This window comes from Mustela lutreola, chromosome 11, assembly GCF_030435805.1.
Source record: "Mustela lutreola isolate mMusLut2 chromosome 11, mMusLut2.pri, whole genome shotgun sequence".
Classification (NCBI taxonomy): Eukaryota; Metazoa; Chordata; class Mammalia; order Carnivora; family Mustelidae; genus Mustela; species Mustela lutreola.
In genome coordinates, this window is record NC_081300.1 from 43,147,359 (window position 1) to 43,160,124 (window position 12,766).

A 12,766-nucleotide genomic window follows, 5' to 3' on the forward strand; every position below is an offset into this window, starting at 1 on the left:
TAAGACAGGACTTTCTGTATAAAAATAACACTGTATTATGCTCTTTGAAGCTGCAAACAATTTGAGAGGGTGAAATTTTATTTTCTCAGATGTTCCAGTAACACATAATTCTATGAAAAAAAAAATTAGATCTAGATATGAAAGAGAGGACACCTGGAGACAGATGAATTGAAAAGCTAAATTTGAAATGAATCATTGAACTAATGCATAAAAGCTATGGGTTTAAATGTTTTACCCATGCTTCCTTTGCTAATTGTATTTGTTTCCTGCTGCTGCCCTTATTGTCATGATGTTGGTAATACTAAATCTGCTTGCATGGAGAATGAGGCCTGTTACCTTTCAAGTTCAGAGTTCCTGAAGAACAGGGGCCCATATTTAGTTCAAAGATGAAAAGACACGTGAATGAGGGACACTGTTGATGGACCACCTATCACCTGTCAACCATTTCTTAACAAACTGAGAAAATACTGATTGACAATCCTGACCTGAGAATCCACATGTCCTTTCTTCTTCCCTCTCTAATCTTCCCTGAGATGGGGCAGACATGTGATGATCTGTAATATATTATTCATTAAAGTTCATATGTCCACCAACTCTGTTCCAATGCAATTGTCTCTCCTAATTCTGAGGTTACATGAAGGAAACAGAAATCTCACTATGCCTTTAATAGATATTTGCAAAACCTATGACTATACTCCATTATCTTTTGTACACTCCCAAAATAGAGCTAAATCCTGGGAATGAAATAATCAAGACACTGAACGTCTGGGGTAAATTAACTTATTGCCTAATTTGAAACTAATCATGAAGCTATTTTTCTTTCTGTCAGTAGAGATGACAATCAGACAGCTAATATAGGCACTGTAACCAATGTCCATGGAAGCCAATGATCCATACCCTTTGTATAAAAGGCCGAATAGGGTTTGTACTGATGTCAGAGATCTATTGGAAATTAAAAAAAATAGATACCTGGTTTAATCTTAATTTTTACCTCTTTTTCCTCAGAAGTTTTCAGTGAGAGAGAGCAAAAAATGTCATTTAGATTAAAAGTGAACCATTGGATTCTAGTTCACATATTTCTGCAATAAGAAATTAATAAAGTATTTATATTTTCCACTTTCAATTAGAAGAAATATGATGATGATTTAGTGTGCAAGGAGTTTAATATACATCCAAATAATTCCTAAAATTTAACTCACAATCTGGCCACACAAAAGGACTGAAACTTCTCTCAAATGTTTCAACAAGGGAAAGCTATTCCCCTGAGCCATCTATAATTTCATAGATCTTTTATATTAATTACTTATTAAATAATTTAATATTTATTAAATGTGTATTAATTATTTTCTCTTTAGGTTTGTCTCCCTTTGCATACTATCCTAAACTATATAATCAGCATTTCTTTCTGCAAGTAACATTATACAACCATATAGATTGTGAGTCTCACATTTTATGAAGTATAATAAACATAAAATGATCTAAATCTATGAACCAAAATTTAGTACACTTATCTTACGGACATGACAAAAAATTTGAAATGATGTTTTTAGGAACTATAAGCCCCATACTCTTCACATAGTAGATGTTCTGTACGTGCCTTTTGCTAGTGAAAATTAGCAAAATATTAATTGATATCTGCCTTAAAACATTACAATATTAATATATTATGCATATTAATAATATAAATATGCTAATAATGTTCATATTGCCATTAAGAACATAAATTTGACAGTTTCCATATGACATATTCTCAATATGCCAACCTCACACAATTGTTAATATAAATATGATTAGCATATTTATATATTAATATTGACATGTATATTAAATATAAATTTCTATTAAGTATGTTAACATGTTTATTATTAACAATACTTAACATGAATATAAGGAATCTTAAACTCTTGACATCCTATCACATGGCAATATCTTATTCATAGTAGGCATTTAAATGTTTTAATGAGTAATTGGATAAATTAATTCTTCACAGAATACCTTACTAAGCATATTTGGAATATATTCATATATTCACCAAAATATATTTTTTATTCCATTTATTATTTTTATTAATTTATGAATTATTTGAGCCAAAGCTATTTTATCTGTCAGAATCCTAACAGAAAACAGTTGGTTAGGGTCATTGAGGTGGTTTCGTTTTGTAAAGACTTAAGATGTCTGTATTACAGCAGTATAATTATAAGCAACCAACAAAAGATGGCCCAGGACCCTAAAGTAGGAATAGCAGAAAGCCATTACTTCCTAGGCCTGAAGACAAAAAGGGGGCAAACCCTACTGGTACCTAGAGAGGACAGACATGCTAAGAGAAGCTGTGGCCTTTAGTGTAGAGACACAGTTCATGTGGGCCCTGAGAGAGCATGTGGGCCCTGAGAGAGCTGGGAATAACCTCCTTGCTGAGCACAGCTGGCTGCCACCTTTCAGAGTTCCTCTTGGTACCTCCTATTGGCTAAATCCAGCAGAAGCCGAAAAGCAAGAGGACCTGCTGCTTCAGACCATAAAAGCCAGGGGCACAGAGCTGGATGCAGGCCCCTAGCAGATATCCCAGAGAAGGAAAGAGAAAACATCTAGTACAGCCAGAATGAAAATCACTTTGACTCCTCATAAAAAGAAAAAGATTTCCTTAGCCAATTAACAGTAAAGCAAGATGTACACATGGTAATTAAAAACAGTTAAAAGGAATTGATCAATTGAAACACCTTTTCCTTAGGAAAGCACTATTCAGGAAAAAAGAATTCTAACTATAAATCACTCTTCAAAAGTACAGTAATTGTCTCAGGAAGCTTAACAAGATTCATGGTGTAGTTATTGTTACAATCAATACAGAAAAGAAACAAGACTGATTTTTTATGAATGTTTCACAATCCATAAATCTAATTAAACAGACTCCAGTCTTCCTCAATTTATCTGAATTAGTGAGGTTTTAACATATATCAAAAATATCTAAAAATAATCAAAGATATCCCTTTTAAAACCAATAGAATTTATTAAATGATTCATAAAGTTTAGTGGCTTGTTAGAATAATGTGAATATATGTCAAAATTCTTCAAAATTTCTTATCTGACTTCACTATGCATTGTTTTGAATTATTTGCTATCACTCCTCAGCATGAATGCTTTAAAAACTTCATCTTTTTTTTTTTTTTTTTTTCTCTGCTACCCTCTCCTATACCATGCACTTGTTAAGTCACCTGCCTGGATTGATATCTCTGGAATTTTCCTCCTTTAAAACTCATCATTTTCATTTTTTCCTACTCCACCCCACACAGATTCTTTTCTCACAGGTACAGTTATAATATTCACATATCCCTCATTTGTTTATATTCACTGTTATATCATTTTCCAGCTGTTGTTTGGGGCGGTTACCAATATTATTAAATTTTTAGTCAGACTAGATGTTGCTTTAAGTGAAAAGAACAACTCCTACATTCTTCTTATACATTCTACAACATCTTCAGCTAGTGTTAAATTCATGGATATCTCATTTGAACTATGCTATTCATGAGGAAATCATATCTATTTCCTTTATACTTATACGTAATGATGCATATATATTTTGTTTTTATATTCTAATAAAAGTATTTCTTACTCATCTAAAAAACAAAACTAAACATTTTAGATTCATCACATTAATTATTTAAATAAATCATTAATTTATGTACCATGTACATAAATTATGTACATGAAAAAAAATTAAAGAATCCCAACTTCAAATTAAATTTGTGAAAAGATTAGATAAATTTAAGTTAAACAGATTTCTTTACTACAGACCCTTCTGAGGCTTCACTAAGTTATATGTGTTGTAAACATCCAAGAGAGATAGTGTACCCCATATCTTAAACTTGTAAGGTACCATGTCAGAGAATTATAGGATTCCTTGCAAAATGGGATTTTTTTTTTTTAATCCTGATGTGTTTTGGGTATTCACTCCAGGGCGTAAGTTCGCAAATTGAATACCACTTTCCCACTTCCTTTGGTCATTGAACTGTTTTCTAACTTACATGAGGCATTCGGGCTTTAAGAATTAAGTAAACAATGCAACTTATCTATGTGTTAGAGAAACTGGAATTTAGGCTCAAAGGTAATGTTTGAAATGTAGGCGCATGATGTCTTTTTTTTTTTTTTTTTTAAAGATTTTATTTATTTATTTGACAGACAGAGATCACAAGTAGGCAGAGGCAGGCAGAGAGAGAGAGGAGAAAACAGGCTCCCTGAGGAATAGAGAGCCTGATATGGGGCTCGATCCCAGGACCCTGGGATCATGACCTGAGCCGAAGGCAGAGGCTTAACCCACTGAGCCACCCAGGCGTCCCGCATGATGTCTTTTAACAGCATATTTTATAAGGTCCGCAGTGTTGTTTCTGCCTTGCCACTGTGGACAGAATCACAGCTGCACCCAGGTGACCCCATAAATAGAAAAGTTTAAACGGCTAGTTCCCTGCTACTGCTGTGCTCCAGGAGAGATCCACTGAAAGGAAGCTGATCCTCTCAGGGCAGATGAAAGAGGTCTTTGGAAACCTGATGACTAATACAACAATTCCACCCTGTCCCTTTTTCTGCAATTAGATTGCCCTATCATTTCTTTATTTTATTTATTTATTTGACAGAGACACAGCAAGAGAGGAAACACAAGCAGGGGGAGTGAAAGAGGGAGAAGAAGGTTTCCCGCGGAGCAGGGAGCCTGATGCAGGACTCCATTCCAGGACGCTGGGATCATGACCTGAGCCAAAGGCAGATGCTTAATGACTGAGCCACCCAGGTGCCCCAGCCCTGTCGCTTCTTTACAGGAAATTTCACAAGCCTCCCTTTAAACCAGGTTTCATTTTTTTTTTTAAAGACATATTTATTTATTTCAGAGAGAGAGAGAGAACATGAGCAGGGGGAGGGGCAGAGGGAGATAGAGAGAAAGCAGGGGGGGGGGGAGCAGACTCCCAGCTGAACGCAGAGCCCTTTCCAGAGCTCCATCCCAGACCCTGAGATCATAACTTGAATCAAAACTAAGAGGCAGATGCTCAACCGACATAGCCACCCAGGTGCCCCTAAATCAGGTTTTAAATAAGTCAGTTTGTTTAAATATGTATCTTGAGAAATGTCAGTGTCAATAGATATGAAGGGAAGGTTCTATAGCCTTACAAGTTTAAGATACGGGGTACACTATCTCTCTTGGATGTTTACAACACACTTAACTTAGTGAAGACTCAGAGAAGATCTGTAATAAAGGAATCTGTTGAACTTAAATTTATCTATGCTTTTCACAAATTTAATTTGAAGTTGGGATTCTTTAATTTTTTTTCTAGAACCTCTATAAGAAATATTTATTTTTAAGATTTTATTTATCTATCAGAGAGAGCACAAGTGGGGAGAAAGGGACAGGAGAAGCAGACTCCTCACTGAGTGGGGAGCCTGATATGGGATTCAATCCCAGGATCCTGGGATCATGACATGAGCCAAAGGCAGACGCTTAACAGACTGAGGCACCCAGGTGCCCCAAAGCACTTTAAGTTTTAAGTGTTTTATCTGATTGGGAATATGGACTGCATCCAATAATATTCATCAAAGCATGTACTTACATCCCTCCATTTAATTAAATATTTTAGTCATTTCTCCTTTTATATCCATATTCCTTATAATTTTTCCTCACCAAATTGAAAGGTAATAGATATGAATTAATTTTGTTAAAGGATAATTTAAGACAAAGTCATAATTTCAGGTAAATAATATAAAATGAGCACATGTTCAAGATCTTTAATTCATTAATTAGTGAGAGGATGCAGTCAATTCAAAGAAGAATTCAAAGGGTATACATATAAAGGCAATTATGAATGCTAAAATGAATTTACTAGTAGAATGCATCTACTTTTGGCATAATTCATTGGTATTTTTATGAAAAAGAATCATTTTGTATTACTAATTTTTCTATAATTTACACAGTTATAAAATAACACAAATACAACTTGAAGGGTGTGGGGAAGATTGGAGTATAAGTGTCTGTGTGTACATGCTGTTGCCCATTTCAAGGCTTGTACAATATTTCCTGCCACTTTTTTTTTTAAGATTTTATTTATTTATTTGACAGAGAGAGTTCACAAGCAGGCAGAGAGAGAGAGGAGAGAAGGAAGCAGGCTCCCTGCCGAGCAGAGAGCCTGACAAGGGACTCCATCAGGACCCTGAGATCATGACCTGAGCCAAAGGCAGAGGCTTAACCCACTGAGCCACCCAGGCGACCCCTGCCACTTTTTAATGTAAAACAATCCCATTTAGTTTAAGCACTATTTTTAAGTGTTTGTGTTCCTTGCTCTTTTTAAGACCTACATACTTTCTTTCACTTTAATATACTAATATCTTCTTTACTGAGTGATTACTATATACTTAAAATAATACTTGCATGCATTATTCCATTTAAACCTCACAAATACGATAGTAATTTATCATCAGATGAGGATATGGAGAATCAGAGGGATTAAATTTTGAAGGTTGTACAGGATATAAGAAGTAAAACTAGGACTCAAATACAGTCTGACTCTAAGGTTCATGCTCCAAACCAAAGTACCAACCTGAACACAGTGCTTAACCTACATCCTTCAAAAAGTAAAACAAACTCACCTTAAGTTTAGCATGGATGTTGGTCTTATCGAGTAAAAGCATCTCAACAAGAACCTGATTACCTATCCAATTCCAGACCTCTCCTCTCCCTTGAGGCCAAGACTTATATATTCAACCACTTCCTTAACATTTCACTGGATATCTAATGAACATCTCAAAATTAATTTTCCCTTGGCCCATATCTTAACCATCAGCAAATGTCAACATCTCTCCTTCCAACATTGATTCTAACCTTGTCTGCTTTTCTCCATTTTCCTTGCTGCTACTCTGCTTAACTCAGTTATCATTTCTTATCTGAACTGCTTCAATAACTTCTCTTCGCTAGCTGTCAGCCCATACCTGAACAGTGGAAAAAGAATGGGACAAAATAAAGTTCTTCAATTGTTTTCAACTCTAATAAGTTTTCAACTTAGATTATTTGTTCACATTGCCATGGCAACCAGTTAAAAATGAATAATGAAATAGTATGTCAAATAATTACTCTTTTGGAGGTACATGAATCCAAATAATGGCTTTTCCCACTGAAGAGCATGACTGCTTCTCCAAATGGGTCAAGTGAACTACCATCTGGCATGTGAGTTCACCAAATTCAGGAACAATGTCTTATTCTCGGTGTCTTTTTAGTCCCAGTTCCAAGTTCAGTGCAGAGCGTAGATGGGATAGTCATTAAATTGTAATGAATAAATGAAATGTCATATTAGATGCAGGCCCAGGTGATAGCTTATTTTGCCTCACGGTACATCCAATCAATTGTAATGTGTATAATAATCAAACACTAGTGACAGTGACAGGTAAACTCAGAGGCTGATTTAGTTGTTTCTCAGGCAGGCACAGATGTTAAGAACTAAATGGGAGGTAATTTTAGATCATTAAAAACATTAATTCACTATTCCCAAGAATTGCCAGATCTAATTTCTAACCCTTATGATGGAATATTTAAGTACATGTTTTTATTAGATGATGGATGAACTTCATGAAGAGTAGGGGTTGACATGTTTTTAACAAGACTGCTGTCTTAAAAATCTGCTTAGGTTTTTGTAAGAAATTAAATTTCTAGTTTCACAAAATAGCTCCCTCATGAACATTTAAATAGCTATTTGGGCAAAGTTATGTACCTTCTAGTATGATTCTATGAAGGTTCAGATGGTTTATCCAGGATATTTTGGTATATTTTTCAAAACTTCACAGTTGAAAAAGCAAAAGCTACTCACAAAATTGGTATGAACTTGCTAATACTGAAATGATACATAAACTCCAAAAACAAACTGAGTGTAGACACTGAGAGGGGAAATCAAGTCAAGATTCAAGGCAAAGAGTATTGTGGTTAAGCCCTTGAATTCAGGAACAGGTCATAATGGGAAGCAATCAAGAAGCCATAAAGGCAGAGTAGTATCAACACATTGATTTCATGTTCAAAACCAGAAAGCATAATAATATAACAAATTCAAACATGATTCAGGGGGAACAATGGAACCAAATAATGGAAATTAAGATTAGTCCTAAAAGATCTAAATATATGGCTATCCTATATATAAAATCAGCATGTTAAATAACAGAAGTGAAGTTAAATCGGCAAGAGTCTGTAGTCTGTCCCAAGGCAGCTGACACAGCAGTCTCAGCTTCCAAATGAGCCCTTCTAGAAAGCAAGAAATCTAGAAAGATTCTACAGTCCTTACCATTCATTATCTGTATCTAAAATATTAGTCTTGTCAGTTAATCAATCACTGAAAATAACTTAATTTGTAATAATGAAGACTGTTAAGTGGTAAAGATATTAAACAGTTGATCTTAAAAGAATGTATGATCCTTAACAACTAAAATTAAATTTGTATAAATTACTTATTTACTGGAGGTGCCTGGGTGGTACAGTTGGTTAAGCAGATGATTTCTTGATTTCAGCTCAGGTCATGATCTCAGGGTCCTGGGATCAAACCCTGCATCACACTCCACACTTGGCAGGGAGTCTGCTTCAGGATCTTCTCTCTAACTCTCCATCTCTCCCCTCACCCCCACTATCTCTCTCTAAAATAAATACATAATTTTTTTTAAATTGTTCCTTTACTGTATAAGAGGAGGTTCAATTGTGCCCAAGTGTAACCACCTCATAGTAATCAATGACGGTAGGAGTAACACCTTCATCTGGCTTTTGCTATGGGCCAAGCATTATGATGCTTCCATTATCTGATTTACTTCTCAGAGAAGCCCTACACATTTGAGGAAACTAAGGTTCAGGGAGGTTAGATAATTTTTCAAAGGTGACATGATACTTAATGATTATTGAAAGAAATGAACGCAGGTCAAACTAGGACAGTCCAACAGAAACCAGGACATGTGGTTACTCTAGGAAAAAGGCCTCTGCAAACCTAATTTTCATGCTAATGGATATTACAAGAAATCAAATTATGACTTTTTACAACCAACAAGATTTTAGGAAGACAGGAAACTACTAAAACTTACGTTTTTAAATTCAGTAAAATCTTTGCACATGATTACTGTAAATATAACACTGCTTGGCCTGGAATGATGAACTACATTCTGTATTAAAGGACCATAAAACTGGGCACCTGGTTGAGTCAGTCAGTTAAGCCCCTGACTTTGGCTCGGGTCGTGATCCCAGGGTTCTGGGATTAGTCCCACGTAAGGCTTCCTGCTCAGCGGAGAGACTGTATCTCCCTCTGCCCCTCCTCCTTGCTCGTTCTCTCTTTCACAAAAATAAATAAAATCTTTAACCATAAATAAATAAGTAAGCAAACAAAAAGGACTATAAAACCTTCCATTGACTGCTGTAAAATCTGGGTCCATTCTGCTCTAGCATCTGCAGTACCCACAACTCATGCCATCCATCCTCCATCCATCCCTCATCCATCCTCCATTCTCCAGAATTCTCCTCCACTAACTTCCACCTGCAGGTGGAAGAAAATAAATATCTAAAATAAAATCTAATATAATATCTAAGTAATATTATGTTAATAATATTTATATAATAATATCTAAAATAAAATAAATTCTAAAATTTAGAAAATATCTCAAATAAATATCTAAGAAGCAAAGCTAGAACTAACAACTCCTTAGAGTTCTCCTTCAGAACACAGAATCATAACTGCTTAATAAATAAATATTTGTTTTTGTTTTAAGATTTATTTGTTTAAGGGGCACATGGGTGGCTCAGTTGGTTGAGCACCCGCCCCCTGGTTTCAGCTCAGGTTGGGACACTCAACTGACTGAGCCACCCAGGCGCCCCAATAAATATATTTTTATAGAAGAAAGAAAGAAACAGGGAAAGAGGGAGGGAAGAGAGGGAGGGAAGAAGGGAGGAAGTGGGAGGGAGGCGTATAGCAAAGAGCAAGAAGTGAGCAGGGAAGTAGGGGGAAAAGGAAGGGGTATCGTTTACATTACATTACTAAAAATTATATCTTGAATTGTTAAACCAGTTCTCTAAAAAGCAAATTTTCAATAAATATTTCTAAAACCAAGAATCCGTAAAAGTAACTCATATATAGTTAGTAGGCAATATCAAAATAGTTAAATCTGTGCCAGAAAGCCTTGTTAAGTATTATAAAGATTTAATTCAAAGTATAAAGAATTGTAAAAATTTAATGTAGAATGTAGAATAGCATCAAATCTTCTATATTTGTATCTCCAACAAGATCTGTAAACGGAGAACAAAATCAGGTTTTGTTATTTTAAAATGATCTTGGCAGTTTTGAAAAAAATATACTTTCACTTCAGCTAGCAATTAGCTTATAGTGATAACATGGAGTTTTTATAGTTTTAAATGATATTTACTTCATTTTCTTTTTTTCTAATACTTTACTTATTTGAGAGAACATGGGGAGGGAGGGGCAGAGGGAGAAGGATAAGCAGAACCCCCTCTGAGAAACGAGTCTGTCGCTGGGCTCAATCCCAGGACCCTAGGATCATGACTTGAACCAAAGGCAGATGCTTAACAGACTGAGACACCCACATCCCCCTTATATGACTTTTCAAAAATAAGCTCTTGCCGACCTATTTTTAGGTAAATTATGCTATAAGAAATGGTCAATTTATAACAAAGAATTACAAATGGAAAATTATTTATTATGATTTCATTAAAATTTAATATTTAAATTGGCAGACACTGGTCCTCTGCTTATGTTATAAACCGAAAGAACTCAAAATTTAAATTTTTATTTCTCATTTTTAAATTTTACCGAAACTCTTCTCTCTGCGTACATCCATGAAACCATCAGCATAATCAAAATAATTAGTATATCTATCATACCCAAATGTTTTCTCATGCCCCTTGGAATCCCTTTTTCCTCCCCATTCCACTCCACCTCCTCATTCCCTTGTCACTGATTTCATTTCTATCATCATAGGTTTCTTTGCATCTTCTCTAGCTTTATATTAATGAAGTTATAAAATAGTCACTTTTTTGTTATGGCTTCTTTCACTTATAATAATCAATTTGATATTTTTCCACATTTTCCCACATATATTGATAGTTCATTTTCTTTTTCACTAATTTTTTTATTGATGTATAATTAACATACAGTGTTATATTAGTTTCAGGTGTAAAACATAATGATTCAACAATTCTTTACATTGCTTGGTGCTCACTGTAAGTATAGTCACCCCTGTCACCAGACAACATTATTACAAATGAATTGACTATATTTGCTGTGTTGTACTTTTCATCTCTGTGACTTATTAGCTGATTTTTTTAAATTGCTGAATAATGGGGGCACCTGGGTGGCTCAGTTGGTTAAGCAACCGCCTTCGGCTCAGGTCACGGTCCCGGAGTCCTGGGATCGAGTCCCACATCAGGCTCCCAGCTCCATGGGGAGTCTGCTTCTCCCTCTGACCTTCTCACCTCTCATGCTCTCTCTCACTGTCTCTCTCTCAAACAAATAAATAAATAAATAAATAAAATCTTTTTAAAAAAATTGCTGAATAATGTTCCATTGTATGGATATACCACAATTTGTCTATCCATTCATCTATTGATGGATGTCTACATTGCTTCCTACTTGGGGCTATTTAAAAAGAAAGCTGCCATGACCATTCATGTACAAGTCTCTGTGTGGATACCTATTTTCACTGATGTCGGATAAATACCTCAGAGTAGAAAGGCTCAATCATATGATACGTATGTAATTAACTTCATAAGAAAATGCAAACTACTTTCCAAAATGACTGTAACATTTTATATTCCCACTAACAGTGTATGAGTTCCAAGCTCTAACAGCCTCACTAACATTTGGTATGATCAGTCTTCTTAACCTGAGTAATTCTATCTAATAGATATGTGATGGTATCTCATTGTAGTTTTTATTTGTGCTTCCCCAATGGCTAATAATGTTGACCATATTTTTGTATGCTCACCTGTCATCTATGTTTCTTCTTTGGTGGTACAAGGGTCTGTAAAATCTTTTACCTATCTTTTCATTGGGTGGTTGTTTTCTTATTACTAAGTTTAGCGAGTAGTTTTTATATTCTGGATAGAAATTTGTATCAGATCTGTGTTTTCCAAATATTTTCTCCCATTCTGCAGCTTGTCTTTTTATTCTAACAGTGTCTTTCAATGAGCATATGCCTTTGGTTTTAATGAAGTCCAATTTAACATTTTCTTTCTTTTATAATTCATGCTTTTAGTATTGTATCTAAGAAATCTATGCCAAACTCAAGATCACAAAGATTTTCTTCTCTACTTACTTTTAAAGATTTATAGTTTTAGTCCTTACATTTAGGTTCATGATCCACTTTTAGTTAATTTGTGTTCACAATTCAAGAAAGTTCACATTTTTTGCATGTATATGTAAGTGTTCCAGTATCTTTTGCTGATATTCTTAATTTTTTTAATCTTTTAAATCATATATATATATGATATATATCCTACATATATACTATATATAATAATGAAAACCTTTAGTAGGTTTTTATATATATAAAGCTAGAGAAAAAAAATTTACCTCTTATTTCTTTCCTTATCATTCCATCTATCATTTCTTGGAAAGTTACTCAAAAATAGATAGTAACAAAGTGAATTAATATTTCCTATGTAAATAAATCCTCAAAGACCCAAGTAATTATAGAGCTCACTATCTTAGGGTCCATTTTTAATTATTAACAGAGGTATATTAAAGTCAGAACATAAAAATTAGAAAAA